General features: G+C 44.1%; 1 long non-coding RNA gene across 2 annotated transcripts; it reads left to right on the forward strand.

Annotated features, from left to right (window-relative positions):
* The first annotated feature begins 257 nt into the window (after positions 1 to 257).
* Positions 258 to 20,735, forward strand: LOC130608728 (uncharacterized). 2 transcript variants are annotated; one of them, XR_008974629.1, is made up of 4 exons: positions 258 to 544; positions 17,865 to 17,982; positions 18,360 to 18,430; positions 19,106 to 20,735. It is a non-coding gene; the product is annotated as an uncharacterized LOC130608728 (long non-coding RNA). The 2 variants fall into 2 exon arrangements; XR_008974628.1 differs by lacking the exon at positions 19,106 to 20,735 and having other exon boundaries at positions 18,360 to 18,524.
* The last annotated feature ends 903 nt before the right edge of the window (positions 20,736 to 21,638 follow it).

A 21,638-nucleotide genomic window follows, 5' to 3' on the forward strand; every position in this document is an offset into this window, starting at 1 on the left:
TGTCAGTAACCCCAAAGGAGGAATACAAACTATTTAGGCTGGGGAGATGGCTGACACAAAAACAAGTGGGTCCATACTCTCTGCAATTGGCTAAGCCTGGAAACTAGAGGATGTGTCCAGCCTGAGAGCAGTGAGTCTCGGGGACAGCCTTCAGCTGCAAATGCCCAGTGAGCATAAAGATGGAGTCTGAGGAGGGTGAAAAAGGGCTGTAAGCAACAGGGCAAGGCTTGAGGTTATACAGATTTAATTCCCACCCTATCTTTTTCTATTTGAGTAGCCAGTAATCCCTAGATGAGCCTCACAGCAGACTCTGTTTGCTCTGTGCCTATCAATGTTTATCTCATTTGCAGCAGAAAAAGCAATCCCGGGAAACAGGAAATTCACTCGGAGGAGAAACGCTGCAGTGCCCTCACTCATGAGCTTTGGAGGGCAAATCTGCCTCCGGGTTTCAGCAGACTATTCTTCAGCCACCTTCCATTCATCGTTAGGAACAACAGCTAAATAACTCCTAGCCTGTTTCATAACAGGGATACTAGCCTGAGAGGTAAGACACTTCCTTTCTTTGCTTGAAACATCATGAACTTTCAAACTTGGCAAGGCTCTTTTGAGTTCGATCTAATAATAAACCCAAACCTTCCATTACACAAAAGCAATGAGGCTGAACTTGCCTGAACTTGCTTCAGGGAGCTGAGATCCAAAGCTCTGTCATTCCCTCAAAAGCCATTCTTCTCTTTGCAAGGACAGGATGTTGTTGTAACAAGGCATCCTTGCGATTCGCTCAGCCTCCCTTCCTCGTGATGTAATCCCTCTATAGCGACTCTGGAGGTCCTCCTTCAGCTCCAGTTTTGGGCATACAATGGCTGCCCAAGTAATCCCTGCTCTTTTCTATGAGTGATTTATGGAGACTAGAAGAACATTGAGACACAGCACATTCTCTGTTTTCCAAATGTTGGTGCAGCGAGAGTGGTAATTTTCCTGCCAGCGGGAACCTAAAAGACCTGGTGGGCTTTTCTGGCAGGACTGGATGCCAGTGAAAAGGACGCCAAGCTGCCTGTGGAGCAAGAGGAAGTATAAATGTGTGTTTGCTTTGACTTCCACTGGGAATCACGGAAAAAATATTTTGACTTGATTTTACAGTTCAGTTTTTCATTAGCACAATGGGAGCTCTCGGCCAGTGATCAGAAATGCCCTTGCTTAATTTGCATCGGTTCCTGGTCTCTTATTAGGCACAATTGACATTGGGAGAACAAAACCACACTGACTGCATTGAAGACAGAGTGAAATACTTCTTTTCTCATCAATTCTTTCTTGCAGTACTGGCTTTCTTATGGAAGAGAATGGTCTTATGTCATCATGAAGTATTTGTTATGTGAGTATGTGCTGTTTGTTCTAGGTATCTAAATTTAAATGACTAACTTAATCACATAATCTCCCTAGGCTGCCTATAAAAACCACTGGAGAGCGAAGGGCTCCTCTAGTGAGCAGTTCAAAGGCTCTTGCTTAAGTGAGCAATCTTTTATTACCATGCCATGCAACATAACAGGTGTTTAGGGTTATACTTTATGCACCCTGCTTGCATGCTCCTGGTCTCCAGGATGATGTGAAAAGCACAAGAAGTTCTCTGCATATCTGGATTTGTTACCCACCATTTTCCAATCACAAAATTACTCCAGTACGAGGGAATGAAATAGTGACTTCCTTCACCTTGTATAAAAACAAACAGGCCACTCAAGTCGGTGTTGAGTTTGAAGCTCGGTAATTTTTACCTATGCAGGAATGGAGATTGATAGTGGAAACCTATCCCTTATATTTGGAGTAGGAAAGTGAATTTGGACTTATACAGATCCAAATCTCATAGAAGTTTGGAAACCCATGATTTAGGAACTGTTACACGAAATTATTCCCAAGCCCATTTTGCTCATCATCCTACTTGCACTGGGGACCACTAGAAGAGGTTTTAGTGAGTGCTGAAATGGGTTTGCAAGAGGCAGGCTGTGACATTTGGTCACATCATAATCCTCTACAAGCAGATGCTGACTGAAGTCAGATCTGACACATGGAAGTTAGTTTCCCTTCTACACATTATCTTAGCATTAAATAATAAAAATACAGGTTTTCTTGCTGCCCACATTATAGTGAGAAGCTGTAGATAGAATATCTGGCCTTTAGAGAAGTATTGTTCAAGGGGAAAAGGTCCAGGTGAAATTACTGGGGGTACTCAGAGAGCAGTTACCAGTTGAACACTGTCAAACTAGAAAGATTTCTTGAGCTCGATCCTTAGGGATATGGTCTGGGTTCAGGAATATTCAGTGTTTTCGTTAGTAATTTGGATGGAGAAGTAGAGAATCCCTTTGTTAGAATTTCAGCTAAGAGCAAGAGACACTAGGGAGGAGAGGATTAGCACTCAGGAGATGTCAGTAATTAGAGGAATGGTCTGGAAATAAACAGGATGCAATTCAGTGAAGACAAGTGCAAATCTGCACCTACACTGAAATAATCAGCTCCACAGGCACACGGTGGGAGAGAGCAGCTCTGCCGTGAGGGAGCTGGGGTTTATGATGATGAAACAATGACTCAGCTGTGGAAGGAAGAAACACCAGACTGGGTTGGACAGACAGGGATATCGCATGTTAGGCACACGGGGATAAGCCTTTCAGCTGGATCACTGGGACCAGTTTCTATCATTACACCTCAGAAAGGATGCAGCTGCAGTCCCAAGGAGAGCAAGGCTGCAGAGAGCCTACAGAATGGCACCTATGAGGAGAGAGGCAAGGCTGAAAGACGAAACAATAACAATCTTCAAGTGCAGTTAATCTGCCAAAAAGAGGAAGGTGGTGAACTAGTCTGTGTCCAGAAATTATCCTCTGTGGTTTAACCACGATTTTCTGTGGTTAGAATAAAAGAGAGAGGGAGAGAGAAATTGAGATGGTAGATAAGTTGACTTTACTGCTTTGCTTATGAAGTGCCTTGGGGCATAAAGCACATGATCAAACATAGTCGAGTTACTGCAGCTTAATGAGTTATTGCCTGTTGGCTGAACCATACTAATTAACCCTGTGTGTGCTCTTAGCCTGCCTCAATTGCAGATGAAATGGGCTCACTTAAATACTTGTGCTTTGCTTTGCAGGCAAGGTAGGCTGAACATGATTACAGCTTAGCTGATGGAGAGTGACTTCTAAGGGATAGGAACTCGTCCTTAGTGCTCAGTGGTAACCCTGGCACTGTTGTATCTGGGAAGGGATTTGGCAAGGGAGGATGAGAAGAAAACAGACCTAAATATATAAAGTATGTTAATTTGGAGGCTTATGTCAATAGGAAAGTGTTTCCATACAAGTGTAGAGGAAATGTATTAACACCGAGTTTTATAAAAGATCTCAGTAGTTTTTGTTTGGGAAGGCCTGTATTATGGTAATTTTAAAAATACATCATTAAGAATGCTACAGAGTACTGCACACACTTCTCACAACAGTACACAGCTTTAAATCTCTCCTGTTTTTTTTAGTGTTTTCCAGTAAATTATTCTTTTTGACTCATATCCTCATGCTCCCCTTCAATTGTAGCTCTTAACTATTGGTAATGGCTGGTGTAGTTTCTCCTTTTAATGAGCTATCTTCTTTCTTTTACTGTGAAGAGTAGTAGCTGTTGGAGCTTTACTGGTGCTGGTAAGAGTAGAGCATACAGTGCTCCAGATTTCTTCTGATGTCCCTTCCTGCTTTCCTGCCTCCTTTCCTTCCTGCTTGCTTGCCTGCCTCCCTCTTTCCCTCCCTCCCACTTTTTTTCTTCTTTGTGGTTGTTTTCCACCATTGTTCTTTTGAGAAGTGCTTCCATGTGAAATGGAAGCAGACACTGCTACTTTATTAGTGTGCTGATGTTTTATAGAATCAGATAAATTAACCTGGTGAGGACCTCAGGAAGTTATCTCATTATTTTCTGTGCTCAGGGCAGGATCAAATACAATACCTCCCATTCTGAGTGATGTTTGTCTAACCTGCTTTTGAAACCCTGCAGTGGTGCAAACTCCAGTCCCTCTAGACAACCTTTCCCTGTACTTTCCTATCTTCAACCACTCCATATGATCCAAAATGCAGAGCTGATGACAAGTTACACACAGTCTAGTGTAAACCCGCCAAACTACATTCATTTACTGCCATGATCCTTCCAATTTTCTGTAAGAAAGAGAAATGCTAGAAATCTTCATAGAGATTATTTGATAGCATAAATGTTTTGTAATCTAATTGAGTCTAAAGAGGATTGTTTTCCCTTCAGGACATAGATTTTTGCACTGGCAGAGAAACTACAACATACCAGGAGCTATAATGCTACACTAGTAATTTATGCACTACATTTCTCAAGTGCCTGCAATACAGAAATGGGTTTTCATAGATGTGTTTTATATATGTGGAAGGAGGTGCTATTATGTACTTATTCAGTGTTAGGCTTCCTTGTTATCCCAGATGCACACTCTAGTCTGAGAATATGTGATTTAGTTGGAGTCGAAATTCAGTCTGGGTCAGGCGAGTCTGTCTACTGCAGCACAGAAATAATTAGCATCTGTATGAAGTTCCTATCCAGATGTGGATCTGCAATGGGGAAAACGTCTGTGGCTGATTTGAGCTGAGGTTTGTCTTATCTCTAGTTTCACTGCAAAGAAATTTTATCTTAAAACAGTACTCTTGCAGTCTTTCCAGCACCGTTAATCCCCCTCTGGTATTACCAAGGAAATATCAGACAATAATGACTCCTTGGAGATCTGAAATGAAACCATCATACAAGAGGAATGTGAGAACTGCTGAGCAGACTGTATTTCTAGTTATCTGAGAACAACCGTACATCTACAAGTAGCTGAAAATTGTGATGCTACTATGATTCTGTCACATCCTTCAGCAGACCCGTGTGAGGACAGATAGGTTAAAGAACAGACAAACTGTTTCCTCCCCCTGCATGCAGAGGGAACTGAACTTGGCTTGACAGTGAGGGGCAATGCTGGAAAAATTATGATTGGGCTAGGAGGTCATCTTAAAACAGGTGAAAGAAAACCTATTTCATACACAGTGAGTAACAAACTTCTGGGATTTATTCCTGCAGAAGGCTACAGGTACCAGCTAGTTTAAGAAGTGCTTAGATGATAGACAAATTCATGGGCAATGTGGGCTGCCCTTAAAGAGACACTAAAGAAAATAAGTAGGTTGCACTTGCTAAACTCCCTACTCAATAAGTCCTACCACTATCAACAGAGGCAGGATATGGGGTGAGGTGGGGCGTCAGTCTCACCCCAGTAGCACAAGTCTGATGTTCTTATGAACTGCATCTCCTCCCTATCCTATCTGTCCTTCCCGTGACTCCAGAGCCAAACCTACCTATCACAAGGGTAAAAAGGTTTTTTGCTGGGCTTGCAATAGTCTACAGAACTGGAGCTGGCTGGTGGGGAAATGGCTACTTGGGGTCATTGGCATGAGGGATAATAGATCCGGACCTATTGGCATCATTGTCCAACAACAGTTATAGAGAAAAGCTGGTGATAACAAAACACAGCCTGGTAATGCCTAGCTATTCCTCAAAATGGGCTGGAATTTTTATCTGGATTCCTCATTTGCTGCTCCAGGAGAAGGGAGAAGGGACAGGCTGTCAGACACAAAGCTTGCCTATTTTTGCTTTCAGTGCATTTGGTGGGGACTGGAAATGTGATGTGTTTTCCAAAGCTCACAGCGTCAAACAATTCTCGGTAGTGCCACAAATAACATTGTTTCAGGTCTGGGAGGGATTTATGGACGAGAGAAAAGACCCTTGAAATTGATATCAATAATTCTGCTGCTCAAGCTGAAGGCAACTCTCCAACAGCTGTCAGGGGCTGAGATTTTTTATACCCCCTCTAGCCAAAAGGAGGCAAGACCATCATAATTAGCTACTAATTGAGAAGCCTGCATCTGAAAGGCACAATTTCAGAGAACAAAGAGCCAGAGGGACCCATTTCTAGAGCTAATTAGAATTAATTCATAGCTATAAGTAGAAGGGCTCCCACAGTCCTGGGAGTCTCTCTTGCCCTCTCCTGAAACACTAGTCTAAACATATGCATACCAATCAAAGAAGGCTCAGTGTGACTTGTGTGGCTCTTGTGTAATACAGAAACAGCACCGCTCGTTAAAAATCAGTCTGATTTTCATCTTTTTGCAGCCCTGGGCTATGTCTCCTTTCCGCAGCCTCTGGTACCTGCACTTGGGTATCAATCCTTTGGGGGTACCATAGTGTTTGTCCGTGTGGGGACTCCAGTATGGCAGTGCTCACCCAGGCTTGTGGCGAGCACCCAAGTGGCTTCCCTACCTGCCCTTCCTTCCTTTTGTGCATCTGTTTGCTAATGAACAAAGCGACAACCTCAGCACTTTTTCTACTACTGCAGGAACAGAGCTTTTAGAGACAAAAAGGTCTTCAAAACCTGGCAACGCTTCCCATGCACCCTCCTGAAGATGGCTCAGGCAGGGCTAACTTCAGTCACCTCCCTGAGCTGCTGCAGTCCATTTGGTTTTCTCTCAACAGGTCCACAGCAGCTGTTCCAACATGAAATGGGGAGGGCTCCACCAGAGTCCTCAGTAGCCCTTCAGCTGCTAAGGATGCGGGCTGCAGCTTCCAGTCTTCATGTGGTCTCATAAAAGCCGTCAAGATCTGATTTTATTCTTTAAGACCTGAAGTTAAAGCCCCCCCAGAACTCTGTAAACATCTCAGTACCAGGTCTACTCACAATATTTGTATTTTATTTGCAATCACCATATCTCTCTTATTTGTGTTTAGTCAACCTCTCACCAGTCCCAGCACCTCTCATTACTTGAGGACGAGTCAATGCAAGGGCACTCCAGTGAGAAGATGAACCAGACCATTCGCTTATGCAGCCAATATTTTCAAAATGCCTCCATCTTCAGTTGGCCAACATACGGTGTTTTTAAAATGAGCTTGATTCTTTTCAGAACACCTTTCTTTGGAAGACTGCAATTAGTTGCAGTTGCTTCAAGCAAAGGATCCAAAAAAGAGCAAGACAGTAATTGATTTGGATAACACATTCTCATTAGTGATGATCTTGTTATGGAGGAGGGGGCCTGCTGAATTCTGCTGTGCTGGCATCCATGTGTAAGGAGTCTAACAAGTCTTAGAATCTTCACAGTTTAATTGTGGGTGTCAGAAGCTGATGCTCCTAAAGCAGACAAATGGCTTAATTTGCAGGAGAGTCAGTACTTGTGAGGTGCCTCATTTATGGCTCCAAATATAGCTGCACTTCTATATCTTTAGTTACCCACAACTGAAAATCTGGTGTGTTATACCTCTCGGAACATGTACTGGGGCACATGTGAATGCCATGTTACTGAAGTGAAGACACTCTGAGCTTCCCAAGCACCTTCAGATTTCCTGTTGAAGGAAACTGATTCTCTATAAAAAGATTCTCCCAAGGATTTTCTGCTCACAGACACTCACCCGGACCATTAAACTGCAAGAGTAGACTTTTGGGTTTTTTTCCTATCTCTCTTAGAAACGTACTCCTTTCTGTGAGGTGTATGTTGTATGTTATTATACAGTTCCCATATGAGGGAGAGTGTCTACCGCTGTCACAAGTGAGGCCAACTCTCTTGCCCTGACTTCATAGCCCACTGCTGAGAGGGGATCCAGGAGCTGTAGTCTGTGCCTGCATTAAGGCTTCAACTGGAACCAAACCTAACTGTAATCCCTCTGCTCCCCTTCCCCTGCTTCCAGGGCCCTTCTGCATAGCAGCTTCAGCTTGAGAGCTGGAACGTCACATTTCCGTCTGACCCAGAGGACCAGACCTGCCTCCTCAAACTTCCCAGGAGCCCACTAAAGGTTTATGGATAGCTTGAGCCTCCAGGTGCTGCATGCTAGGTAAAAGCAATTTGGTAGGCAGAGATCTGGTTTGTTACCGGGCTGCCAAACACAGTGATGAGGCAAAATAAGACCCTTACGTTCCCCTTCGCAGAGCCATCACTTCTGCCTTCCCACCCCATGCCAGTGCAGGCAGTCTGCAACTTATCGCTTTAACAGGGCTTGTGCTGCTACATCCCCAGGTGCTCCTTGTGACAGGAGCCTCCCATCGCTTTAAAGGAGACTTCCACCGATTTCCTTTCCCAAACATCTGGATTCCCTGTGCAGTCTTCAGTAACTTCACACTGCTCCAGTCCTGTGGCCAAATGGGGATAAGGTAGCTTGAGGAGGGCCCAGGTAGCTCACACAGGCCAAACTCCAGAATTTCCTTCTCCTTTACGCATGTGATTCCTGCTGCACTGCCTGCAGTGTTACCTTCAGCTGCTGCTTGAAACACTGAGAAGCAGTCACAGTGGACTCGGGCTTTTCTGTTTGGTCCTGCTGGCTCATGCTTGCTGGATTTATCTGTATCTTTAGTGGCTTGCATTTCTTACATTAGCAAAGCTGAGTGAGGTTGTATAAAAGTCCAGTTTTAAAGACTTCAAAGCTATTTTTATTTAACATCTCAGTGACCTAGCCTGTAGCAGAGCAATCAGATGACTACAGAGCCAACTTCTTGTCGGGCATTGTTCTGCTGACCTTAGGTCTCTTCCTCTTGAAGGCATGAAGCATGTTATCAAATGAAAACTCTTCCCATGGGTTGTAAAAGTTTCTTTAACACTCCTTCCCCCCCCCCCCCCCCCCATTTTATGCACAAATGAACTGACTCATCACAAATGAATTGACTGATTGGGGTTAGAAGTGGAATCAGAGATACTGAAATACCATTACAATGGTGTTGGGACTGCTCTGTACCTAAGTGATACCATATGTTGGCCTGATTCTAGCAGTGTTTACAGTGTGACTACATCTGCTCAGTAGGGATCTGTCTGGAAAAACCGTCAGGGTGGAAAAGAATAGCTTAAGAGAGTCTCCCTGAGCAAATGCTGAAAGAGCTGCTAAGGGGCAATGACAGAACCATCATCTTTGATGGCTTTGTTTCCTAACCAGCCAACCTGCAGAACTGGTTATGACCAGTAAAGGAAGAAGACTGTTCCAAAATGCACTCAGCAGATGTCTTTGCTTCTCGTTACTCGGTCTGTATGCAGTGATGATCATCAGTCCTGGGAATGGCACCCAGCCAGAATGCCAAATACCACTTTGGCACGGATTGTATGGCAGGGGCTGCGATCTGCAACAGGAGAGAAACTGGAAGTTGACAAGTGGCTCCGAGGTTTGTATCTAAACCCCACCTGTCATATTAGGAAGTGCCTGTAGATTTTAATGCTTACATGGTCCTGCTTTCTGTAGGACAGTCCTTACACCCAGTCTGAAACCAAAGATGGTAATGACAAAACTCCAATTGCTAGCTTTGGATGTTGGCTTAGCCATCAGCTGGCCACACTTTGGTCTGTTGTGAAGAGAGATAAATCCCGTGAAGTCCTTATAGTCACACACACGAGGAGCATGGCTGATAACTCATTTATATCTCATAATTACTGCAATTATAAAATTCCTACCTTTAAACAGAACTTCTTTTGCACTGTTTCCTAAATATTTCCTTTTGAAGTCCATCATTTACTCCTATTATGAAGCTCAAAATCTCCCAGAATCTGAAAGATATTTGATCCAATCCCACAACTGCCATTCCACAAGCATGTAAATAAAACAAAGATTCTGTGAATGGGGATCTCAAGCAGTTGTGGGGAGAATAAGGGATTAGTGAAAGATGACTCTGCCATTGTTCTCCTAATTGATAAAAGACAGACCACTGTTATTTTGCATAATGCTGTTACCACAGAAGCCTCAAGCAACTTAACAGAAGATCCTGTGTAATTGAGAACTATTTCTGGGTGCTGAAAACGTTCCTGTGAAGTTACTCCACTCCAAGTGCTTAAAAAAAAACAAGGAGCAAAGTGAGTGAGGCAGTATCTCTGCTTCCTCTTTTTAATTGAAAAAAAATGTCTTTCAGATGAATTCACCTCATCTTTCCTCTGCAAATTGCTTTTCCTGAGCTGCATTTCTTCTCTGAGCTCCTTCCCAGTCATGCCACAGCTTTACGGTGTGCTTTGATGCTCCATCACTCCTGCCTGGTAGGCCGCTCCTCTCCTCCCAAGCCCAGAAGAGCTGGAGAAAATATGAAAGCAGCTCTATGTGATCCCGTTCCCACAGCAGTCTTCCACCCAGTGCTTGTTCATCACCTGAACTTGGCATCAGGCAGGTTCATGTTTGTAACAGTGAAAGCAGCCAAGCAAATTGGGTGAGATTACAAAGAACTCAGGGTAGTTTTACAAGGGATACTGATAAATGTACACCTACATTTATTATTATTATTAGCTCTTCTGTTGAATATTGCTGCATATTTAGAAGAAATTCAAAGGAAAACATGCAAAAGGGAGCAGTACGCTTGTATAGTGTATGAGTGTCATCCTAATGCAGAGGTTGTATCTTAGAGGACAAAAAGAAGGTCCTGGCAACCCAAAGGAACCACCTGTAAATTCAAAGGGGATTAAAACATGGGATTTCAAAGCTCATCTCTGGAGGGTGTCCAACAAATCTTAACAGAGACCTTACTAAACTGGCCTTTCAGGAGCTCCCAAGAAAAACCAACTGCTGAGCCGTAAAGCCTCTCATGGGATTGTGGTGGGATCATGTATGCAACACACTCTGAACAGGGCTGGTCCTATACGAGCTTTGATCAAATGCCACCGTGCAAGCCTCAGGGGGAAATGTGCAGGTTGAGGACCAGTCTGTCCCTTTGAAGTTAAAGTGGTGAATGCTGGTTTAGAGCCATAGCAGCATCTGTCTCAAGTAGGGGAGAAGGAGAAACCATCTACTCAGTGAAACTGGAGCAATGAAGGGCAAGAGCCACCAAAGTGCTTAGGTTATACCACTCTGTATATGATACCATAGCAAGTTAGACACTGCACTGAGTGAGCTCATGTGAATGAAGCATGCCTTATTTCCTTCCCAGCCCTACTACATAATTATTTATGTCCTCCCAGGGCTGCTCTAGACACCAAATTTGCCTTTTGTGTGCAACCAAGATGCAGTTTAGGTTGTGTTTTGGGGAAAAGCTCCAGGGAAGTTTTAGGTCCATTCACATCAGATGAAAAATGGCCATTTTTGTACATAAATTATTATCCTTTTCTCCCTTTCAAAAAGCAAGTGTGTAAGCAAACCAACCAGAGGCAAAGGCTGTGGATTTCCTTGCATGCTTTTAGCTGAGACCTCCTGTCCTTTCCCTCCTGCCATTGAGGAAAAGAGTGCTGTGCTTCTGGTTGTTTGGCAGCTGCTCACAGGCCTGCATGAGAAGTGATGTGCTGGGGAAATCTGACTTCCAGTGCAACAAGGACCTTCAAGCAAAGGAAAAACTGCCAAATGTGTACAGAGGTGCTAAACAGTCACCAGTGCTCCCCTAAAACTCCAAGGAAAGCATTTGGTATCCTTTAAGTGGACAGCATGGGTAGTTGGGTGAAATTAAGAAAAGGAAGCTATAGCTCTTGGAACCAGGGAGCTCTTACTGAGATACGCTTTCTAACAGCATCCCACGAGAAAAGCAAAAGCTGTGTGATTTCAGAAGCTTCAAGCTGGACAAGACAAAGACCTAGTGGATGAAACAGAGTCCATCAATTAAAAAAAGTCAATAATCTTGCTCGGGGATGGGGTGAACTGTTGGCCTCATGTCATGTGTCTTTTCCATTCCCCACTCTTGTGATACTTTAAAAAAAGACTGACCCAATCCAGGGATTACACAAAGAATGCACTTCAACAAAGGGAAACGCATGGCCTTTCTGCTCACCCTCCAGTGGCATTCAGGGCCAGAAGAGGGGATGGTCTGAATAGTCAGGATTACATTCCTGGCTGTGTCTAGCAAATGCTATGTGTCATGAGAGGAAAAATAAATGCACTCTTTCATTAGAATATTTTCTCTGTGTTCTCCTGTAAGCCATGTGTCAAATGGAGGCAGTGATAGCCATTGAAGCCATTCCTGCTTAACAGCATGTCTGAGATGTTAGTTATTCCTGTGTCTGTGCGAGAACTGGCTAGTCCCAAGTGCAGCTCAGCAATTAGGATATTAATAGTCCTATTATTCTGCACCATCTAGTTCACTTTAAAATTCATGGTGCAGTTAGCTGAGGCTTTTTCAAAGCAGGAAAAGTACAGAGATGCAGGAAGACTGAGTCAGAACAGTGTTTTGAAATGCATCGAGCAACCATTTAATTAAAGAAGGGAGCTCTAATATTGTGTTCCAAACGATTACTTATTTATATGCTCCTCAAATAGTGCTATTTTTAAACCAGATTTTGAAGAGAACACAATTTATATTTTTACATGCAGACAGTCCTGAAGTTAAATGAGCTTCCAGCACAGTGCTGCGCTAGAGCAGTAGGAGAAGAAAAATCTCCGTGCCAGTCCTTCTGGGTCTTCTGCTGCCTCATGGCATCACAAGTGCTAGAGATCAAGACAGGCAGCTCAACTTAGGCAAGCTTGCCAGCTTTTTCCCACTGTCTTTCTGCAGCAGTTCATGGCCTGATGTTGTTAGGACATGGGTTTGGAGGTGCCCAAAAGCCTGGGGAGATTAACAGGAAGAAATGTAGATGTTTGGGGAAGGTGAGGTGGCACTGTGCCTCCTGGTGAGAAAGAGGGTTTTGAGCTTCTGAACTGTGGGCCTCTGTGGGTTGAGGTGCAGGCAGGGTTTTTGTCTTACAGTGCTGAAGTGAAATTGAAGGCAAACCCTGCGCCCAAGCAATGAGCTTCATCCTTCACTCCTCTGATGTTTGCTGAATGCACCGGTGTGGAGTGTGAAGTTTTATGCCTGTTTTTCGCTGGTCTGAATAACCACACAAGTTGCAGGGAAACAAAATGTTGGCTCCAACAGATGTTTGAAAACTTCAGTTTTTCTTAAGAGCGGAGCTGAGGAGGGCCTGTGTGGGGAGGAATTAATGTTTGCTGAGTTCCTAAATAAATTTGAGCCCAGCTTCAGAGACTGAAAGCCCAGTGGCTTCTCCCAGTTCCCTCCCTAACAAAGGGCTGGACCCAAGTGCACTGAAGTCAAAGAGAGAGACTGTCATTGACATCAAAGGGTGTTGCATCAGACTCAATGAAGGACAGTCTCAGCCAGGGACCAGCAGAAATAATAGCATGTGATGTACGTGACCAACTGCCACTAACCAACCGCTCAGATTCCAGGCATTAAGTGCTGCAAAGAGCAAACTTGCAAACAATTCATGAAAATGTGCCAAAAAAATCAAAGAAAAATGTGTAAGGAAACTGCAATGTGTTTGTGGGTATTCTGTGAGCAGAAAAATATGTTGTATTTGTGGAATAAATTAGGCCCTGAGAAGTGTTCTCTCAGCTCGGAGTTGTGGGCAGTCAAGTCAGCTAATCGAGCTAAAGTTTCTTTCCTCTTGCCAAAGGAAGCAGGTAGGTACAGAGACATGGATGAAATGAGTTTGATTTTATTTTTAAAGTGTGAGTTGCCAATTGTATCTCATTTCAATAGTTCTCATCCTTTGGATGATCGCTTTTGCTGCCATCTAGATGCTTTGGTTTATTCTCTCATGAATGCTGACAAGCTTTGGTCTGGTGTTTATCCATATCAGACACTGCAAAGCTCATCCAGCCTCTTATCTCCTTCTGATGAGATTGTCGTAATGCCCTGCCGTGAGGTTTGCCAGGCTGCTTCTTCTGTCAGGGAATGCCACCACTGTGAGAGCATCACGCACAGGACAAAATCCAGTGCATTTTATTCTGACCATATCATGCCTTTCACTGGCTATAAACAAAAAGGATTAATTAAAAATGGGAATATCTGCAGCTGGGACCCAGATCAATTAGGAAATGAGGTAACACCAAGAGCAGGTATCATCTCTCTAATATGATGAGCAATAGCTGTGTAAACGCAGCATGGTAAAGGTAGGAGGGTAAGGCTCAAAGCCTTGACTCACATTTGGTCCTCTCTAGACAAACACGTTAGGGCTGCTTGGGGACTGCTCTGTGCCTCATTTATGGGCTCTCTCAGGAAACCAAAAGCACCCATTTAACTCTTTCCTGAGAGGATTTGCACTTGGTGACAAGGAACAGGGAGGAGGTGGGACTGTCCATGCCTACAACACAGGATGGTGCTTCTGATGGTGGTTAAAGAGTCTGTCAGGAGCCTGTGAGGTACCTATGGTTATTCACACACAGGCAGCCCACACCTCCAATAAGCAATGCAGGATCAGAGACAAAGGAACAAAGCAGTTTTGAGGCATAAACAAGCCATTTCTGGAGAAAGCCACAGAGGATTTTCAGGTAAGGGATCAGACCCTTAGAGACAGGGAGCATTGAGAAAGACAGGACTCTAGGATAAACTTCTTGTTTGCATGTGCATGCTGGCAGCCACCGCAGCTGCTTAGTTGCAGGCTTGGGTATGAAGGTTACAGATGTATTCATTAAAAACTGGGGTTTAGTTTGGCTTCTAAGGTAGGATAGCAACAAGAGCCACACAGCTCCAGGGACTGTCCCACTGCTGACCGAGCTGCTGAAAGCTCCAGCTCTCCTTACAGACAGTGGTTATAAATCAGATGGTTATAAATCAGGTGGTCATAAATGCTCTCAAATGCCAACCAATTCTCAATCCCAACAAGCAAGTGCTGCTTTCTATCCAAACATCGCAAAGCGCTCTACAAACCTTCACAGACACACTCTCGTAAAGACTATTTTATGTCCAGACACTGAAACAGGCTGGATGACTTCTTCAAGGTCACACAGGAAACCAGCATGGCAGAGGCTGCAGGTTGCTTCAATCCCCAAAGGTAGCACATCTCCTTGCTTCCCCAGACAGTCTCTGTCATTGAGCATCAGTCTTTGTCTTTCAGCTGTTTAATGGACTGCTACTGCTCTCTGCATGATCAAAATCCTGTTTGATATGGTTCTCTTGCTACTGCTCTTACCTTTGACCAGACCGGTGGGTTCTTTTAAAGTGTGTTCAGCCCTTGGTTTTGCTTTAAGTTCTGTGGGTGTCTTTTGTGCAGCAGGTGCTGCTCAAAATTAATTGTTTGCTTTGAAATCACACTCTCACCTAGTGATTTTCAGGTACATCAGTTGTTCCATTAGGGCTCTCACTTCCTACATGCTTCTGGTGAGCACCACATTTTGCTTCTGTCACAGCCAATGTTTCTTCACTCTGGTCCCCATCACACAAACTGTTTTCTGATTGCCAAACCAATACCTCACCCTTTTTGTCTGTCACAGACAAAAGGCTACTGAGTGTGGCTCTGAGGCTCATTAAAGTTCACAGCATCACTTGTTTAAATGTGTTTTTTTTTTTAATTTACCGTATCAAATGTGCTTAGTGTGCAGTGTTGGCTTGTTGCAATGGTGGGTGTCTGCAAGCTCTGCCATGCTTCTGCTGGTGGCAGGCAGGAAAGTGCTTGGAGAGCCCTTTGGAAGAAAATGGCTTGGCCTGGTGGCAGTGCTGGGGATTTTCACATCTCTGCCAAGCCTGGGGATGGTCTCCGCACTGCAAGGCAAGCACCCCTTCTCCACCTCTCTGGAGATGCAGCAGAGAAATGGGAAGAGAGCAGGCCAGTCTGGACTGTGACCCCACTGAGGACCTTTCTACCCAAGGCAGAACTGCTGCAATAAGCACTTGGTCTGAGTACTTGGCTTGGCACCATTACAGGAGTGGATTTACTGCTAGGGATTAAGTGGGCCTTTGCCACTCCTCTCCATTAACACCATCCAGCACATGGGTGGTGTCACAAGATGACACAGGAAGCTCTGCAACTGCCCCCTTTGCAGCAGTATCCAGCTTTGGCATCCTGCTTGTGTACATCTCCAGAGCCACACTGGCCACTCAGTAGTGGATTTAAGCTCTTTGCTCCAGTCTGAAAATGGTGTAAACAGATAGAAAAAATACATACCTACAGAATCAGTGTCATAGAATGGTTTGTGTTGGAAACGACCTTAAAGCTCATCCCATTCCAACCCCCCTGCCATGGGCAGGGACAGCTTCCACTAGACCAGGTTGCTCAAAGCCACATCCAACCTGGCCTTGAACACTGCCAGGAATATTGTCTCAGAGCATCTCTATACATGACAGAGGCTGGGCGAGTCTGCCCTGCAAGGACTGTATTGTGAATCATGGTCTCCCACTTTTCAGCTAATGCACTGTATGATGTTGTCTCAACTTCCCTCCCTCATACCCTGAACTTTCAGTGCAGCAGAAAATGCTTTTGGTCTTGCACTGGCAACAAATCTGCCTTGTACTCTTGCTTCCAGCTCCTGGGAACTATCCAAGTTATTCTTCAAAAAGCATGTCATAATACATTTGGTGGTCTCCAAGTCTTGGCTTTGCTTTGCTCTGTGGTTTGCACTACAAGGAAGCCAAAAGCAGAGGGGAAAGGTGGGATATTTCTAGTAATTATGCAACTTAAAATCAGACCTAAAAGGTAAAGAATAACACACATAAGAATGGCATAAACTAGTGTCTCTATCCCTTTATTTCCTTGCACTGTTCCAGAGCAATTTGGCTTCTTGTGTCCTGAGCTTATGCATGTACCTAACATTGCCTGGCTGAATTCTCCCTTGGCTTCTGTGTTCTTCTTGTAGCATATCAGCATGCTGGTTCCTTCTGAGTCCTTTTGCCTCTATTTACAGAGAAATACAAAACAACAGTTTTTCCCTTGTGCCTTCATGGTGCAAAGGAAATGCTGCTTCCCACTTCTCCTTGGAATCCATCAAAGTGACTTCCAATGATGAGCAGACCTTTTACTGATGATAATTTGTACTCAGGTAGCTCTTAGCATTTGTGTCCTCAAAGCCTGAGAAAGACTCCATTTCCCAGGGCACCAAACCAGTGCACCTGGAACAGGATGGTGGGAGTTAGCTCTGGAGGTGAGCAGGACTTGTCTGGGGTTTCTCATTTCATTTTTCAGGGATTTGGTTGGGTTTTGTTTAGGTGTTTGTTTACTATTCACCTGCTCTTTCTGATCCACTTTTCACCTTTAAAAGCTCTGTTGTACTTCTCATGGTCATTACTCTGAGAGTTGTTTCTACCTTGTTAGCTTCTGTCCCTGGCTGAGGTGTCTTCCAGGTATCTCCCTGAGGCTTTCTTTTGCCTTTATCAAGGTTAAAGATGGGCAGAAAGCTCTGTGTTTAATGGTTTCAAGGAGCTGACACGCAATTACCTAGTTGCAAATGAAGTGTTCTTGATTTTCCTTTGCTGAGAGAGGGTATCTGCCATCTTCAGTCACTGCCCACTGCCAAAGGTAGATTACCTAGTTCATCGGTGCCTTTGCCATTTTCTTCCTGCCTTTGCTTTGCTCTGCTTTGCTTTACCTGAGGGAAAAGGGCCGTTAGCTTTGTAAGATCTCAAACAAGACAGGTCTCACTTGCTGGGAGCAAGCTATTAAAAGCTATTTGGTGAGCAAAGTTCCAGGCCTTTGCTTAAATGCAGCTCATGCAGGTGGGCTCCCTCAACAGTGCTGGCATCTTTGACTTATCGTGGAACCATGAAAAAAGGAGAAATCATTCAGTTCCAGTCACAAAGAGCAGCAAATATTGCAAGTCAGAGCCCCCTAATGCTGTTGTGGAGTGCAGATAGCTCCTTCCCCCCAACCAACCCTTCTCAAGCTGTCATCTGTGTAGGTGAGCTTGCAACTCAGGGGTCTGTGACCCTACTCAGCAGCAGCAACTTTAGATGGCTGTAACTGTGATGACTAGGAATGACTTCCTGGTTTCTAGCTCTGCAAATGGAGAATCTGGTCTACAGAATGTGTGGGAGCTGCTGCCCCCCCCCCCCCCCCCCCTTCTTTTTTGAAAGAAACCTCCCTCAGAATAAATTGGTTTGGGTTCTGGGAAGGGTTTTTGTAAGCTTTTATTAAATCCAGAGGCTTTTGGAATTTTTTTTGTCATTACAGGCCACAAAGTTGCATTTTCTTCACATTACTGCATCAAGTAAGAAATCTAAAGGCAGCAACTACTACGCAAACACTGCAGCTAATGGCACACATGCAAACAAGCTCTTTCTGGTGAAAGGTGACCACTGGGAAAAGAGAGGAAGAAAAAACTAAAATGAATGAAATAATGCCAGCAAAAATCAAAATCTGAGAAGAAGAGCTCCTTCCTTTTTGTTAGGTTTTGGTGCTAAGTTTCTCCTTCTTACGTGCTAAGGTAACCACACCATATAAAGCATATTCATTGTACACATAGTATGTATGCATATAAAGTATATATCATTGAATTTTGCATGCATTTATTCTAGTAACATTCCTGTCTCATGGTTTAACAGTGTTGTGGTAGGAAGCTGGGTTTAATGAGGCTAAGGCTCAAACTTACTCAGGTGACATGAGAAGTCAGAGAGGATGGGTTTCCTGTGCCCTAGGCTAGTTTAATTTCTCTGCTCTCTGTTGCAGATCTGGGAGATCTCGAGCCCTGTGCAAGCACCTAGTGCCTTTGGAGGAGAGGCCAGATGGACAAATAGCAAGTAGGCACTTGCAAGTGTCAGGTGCAGTCTCAGGCTCTGCCACAGGCTTGCCTTGAGTCTTTGGACAAACCTCTTCACTTTCTAGTTTAGTATTTTTCATCTGCTGAAACATGTAAAGCAGCTTACCTGTTTTATTGGAGTGGGGGAACTTGATCAGCTCCTATTTTAAGTGGAACTTGGAACAGTTGATGCTTAACTTTGTTAAAAAGCTATCAAAGACGAACAATTGCTGTAGCCAGCTGCTTGTATTATTATTGATTTCATTTTGCATTTCTAGAGTAATTTATTCTAGAAGGTCTTGGAATTGAAACAACAAACCTTTATGTGGCTCTGTCCCAGGAGATGATAGGCCAGAGATCCTGTATCTGGCTGCACAATACATTTATGTGTATAGATCGCACAGTATTACCTCTCCTTGTACCCTTGCCTGGCTCACATCTCTAGATCATCAGTGTTACAACTGAATAGCTGATGTTATTGCCATTGTGTAGAGCCGATTGCCTGCCATCATCCTGTCAGGCATTTATACATAGTTCTCCTAATGTAATTTATATTAAGCCGATTTATATTACACAGTGAGTGCTTGGTGGAGAAGGTACCCACAGGAGGCTTGCGTGCTGTTTTCCCTCACTGGTATTTAGATGATCTTCTGACAGGTATTACTTCTCCCCATAGGCGTTGCCTCATTTACATCCCTAGACCATCAAACCTGTAAGAACACAGTTACTTCAAGAACACCCCCTGTTTTTCAAGAATTACTTTGCTGCCCTCTCTGTGGGATATAGGATAAGTATCTATCACCCAGCCCTCCAGAAGCCCCAAGCAGTGCATTTTAATTTTATTTGGTCTCAGAGCAGTCCTGTCCAGGTATGTTTGCATTTCTATTTATTTTGGTTCTGGTTGTGTTTGCTTCTCTTTCTCTGTTTAGGTTTTCTCCAGGAAACACGCAATTTGCTCAGCTTCTGGAGGTGCCATTCTTTTCACCATCTTCCAGTAACAGACCCAATTCTAATTGGGATTTTTGCCTATGTGAGTTAGTTGACCTTTACATCAGAGGAATTACACTGGTGGAAAACTAAGCTGACAACAGCTCTTCCAAATCCTGTTAAATTTCTGTTGCTGGAATTCAGCTTTTTCACTTATTTTTCATATATATTTTCATCTTTTAGATCCATATAGTGCTGTGCTAGCTGGGTGCTTTGGGAGCATTAGGAAATGGTCTAGCACACAACCCAAAAATAGATATAAGCCATTTCAAGTCATCTGAAGGGGTTGGGAAGAAATAGGTATCACGGCCATTACATTTACCTGAGAGAGAAACAAGGGTAGATGTTAATATCTGGTGCCTAATATGGAAAGGCAAAGGAAGTATTAATCCCCTCTTTCTCCTTTGTCCCCCATTAAATCTATGCCAGGCTATGATATAAACTTGCATTCACAGACACATTTCTGCCAGGTGAACCTACAAAATCCTTTATAGAGCAAATGTGATGAATCACTGTTCCCTCGTTGCTGTTGTTCCTCGTGCTGAACACGTTCCTCTTCTTCTGCTTTGTCCCTCTGCAGAGGGGTCAGTTAAGGTGCCTACTGAAAGGCACTGCCCATCAAACTGGGTGTAAGGAGTTTGATGGCCAAAGACATCTGGACGTGACATCCTCATGTGCTGCAGGCTGCAGCGTGGGTCAGCCAGCCCAGGGAGAGGGTTCAGCCATTTATTTTTCTTTTGACCTATTTTCTGAGTGACATTTTATGCTTCCCCTTATTGCTCTTTACCAAGTCAGCACCATGACAGCCTCGGGGCAATGTGCTTTCAATATCCCAAGGGCCAGCACAAGCCCACCGGTGCTGGACACCCTGCCAGATCCCACTGCACTTCACTGATTTCAATAGCCATCAGATTAAATCCTCCTGTTTGCAAATCTTCTTTCCAGAAGGCAGCCTGCACTGCACAGCAGGGGTAAAGAATACCCTGCAAAGTCCAGGCCAGCGCTTAAGCTGAAGATGTACCCTTCGTTTTTTTCAGTGGCTTTGATTTTTAGCTCTGTAGAATTTTCCAGGCTTTGGCTCCCAACCTTTCCTAAAGCAATTATGTGACTTTGAAAAAAAAGACAATTCATTTTTTGCCACTTCTCCAGCTCTGCCAGCTGTTCATGGCTTTATAGAGAATCTTGCACTATTTGGTGTCTTGCCTAAAGTTCCATGCGATTAATCAAAGCAGCTCAGCCTTCACTGAAAAATAAATCCCCAGCTCCATCCCTGAGCCCAAAGTTTCGAGCTGGCCACAACATGCACAGCATGTCCTGTCTGCACCAGCTCCAGCCCTGCAAAGTGTAGCCCACCAACATGACCCAAGCCATGGACATGGCCTGACCGGTAGTACTGAACAACAATTTTCATTGCAGCTGTCTGCAGGGCTCCTGTGAATTAACACAATGCAACATTTACCAGCACAATGTGATATTTACTGGAGGGGCAGTGGGGTGCTAGTCGTCCCCCCTCCACGCATGTTAGCTCCAGCTGGCATGGCACGTGCTCCCGTATCACAAAACATGGTCTTGTAGCTGCGCATCCCCCCATTCAGATCAGGGCCATCGCTGGAATAACAAATAAATAAATAAATGAAAAGTTCAGGAGAGGAAAGATTAAGCTTTTCAAAAGGAAGTAAATTATTGAGTGGAAGTATTTCAAGGAAATGATTTTATCGCTCTGAAATTTTATCCGTCCTTTATAAAACAAACAACCTGGGTAACTACTTTTTCAGGCTACATTTTGCTGGCAGTTTTTATCTGCAGAAAGGATTAGCTTATCCGTGGATGGAACGTGCTGCACACACCCTGTTCCCATGCAGATTCATGCAGCCGGGAGCTGCGTTTCCAGCTCAGCTCTAGGACATTTTTCTGTAGCTAACTCGGATGACTGCAAAGACCATTAGAACATTTTATAGTTGGAATTTGCAGGAACATACTGTACCCAGAAGGAAAATAATCATTGATAGGGGAAGTGCAAGATCTGTGATCCCTGTAATTATGCAGATGATCCTCTCCAGAGGTCTGTGGTATGTGAGAAGGTCACAATGATGGCTTTCGGCTGCAGCGCTTTAATAGTCCACTGAAATCCAGCTGTTCCTGCTCTCAAATCTACTTGGCTGCAGCCCTGACTGGCACATCAGCATGAGTGGTTTTGTTTCTCACAGTGGACATGCACAACA

The sequence above is a fragment of the Pezoporus wallicus genome, unplaced genomic scaffold (assembly GCF_028554395.1).
Source record: "Pezoporus wallicus isolate ANWC-B61680 ecotype Strahan unplaced genomic scaffold, APGP_CSIRO_Pwel_v1 contig_7113, whole genome shotgun sequence".
Lineage (NCBI taxonomy): Eukaryota > Metazoa > Chordata > Aves > Psittaciformes > Psittacidae > Pezoporus > Pezoporus wallicus.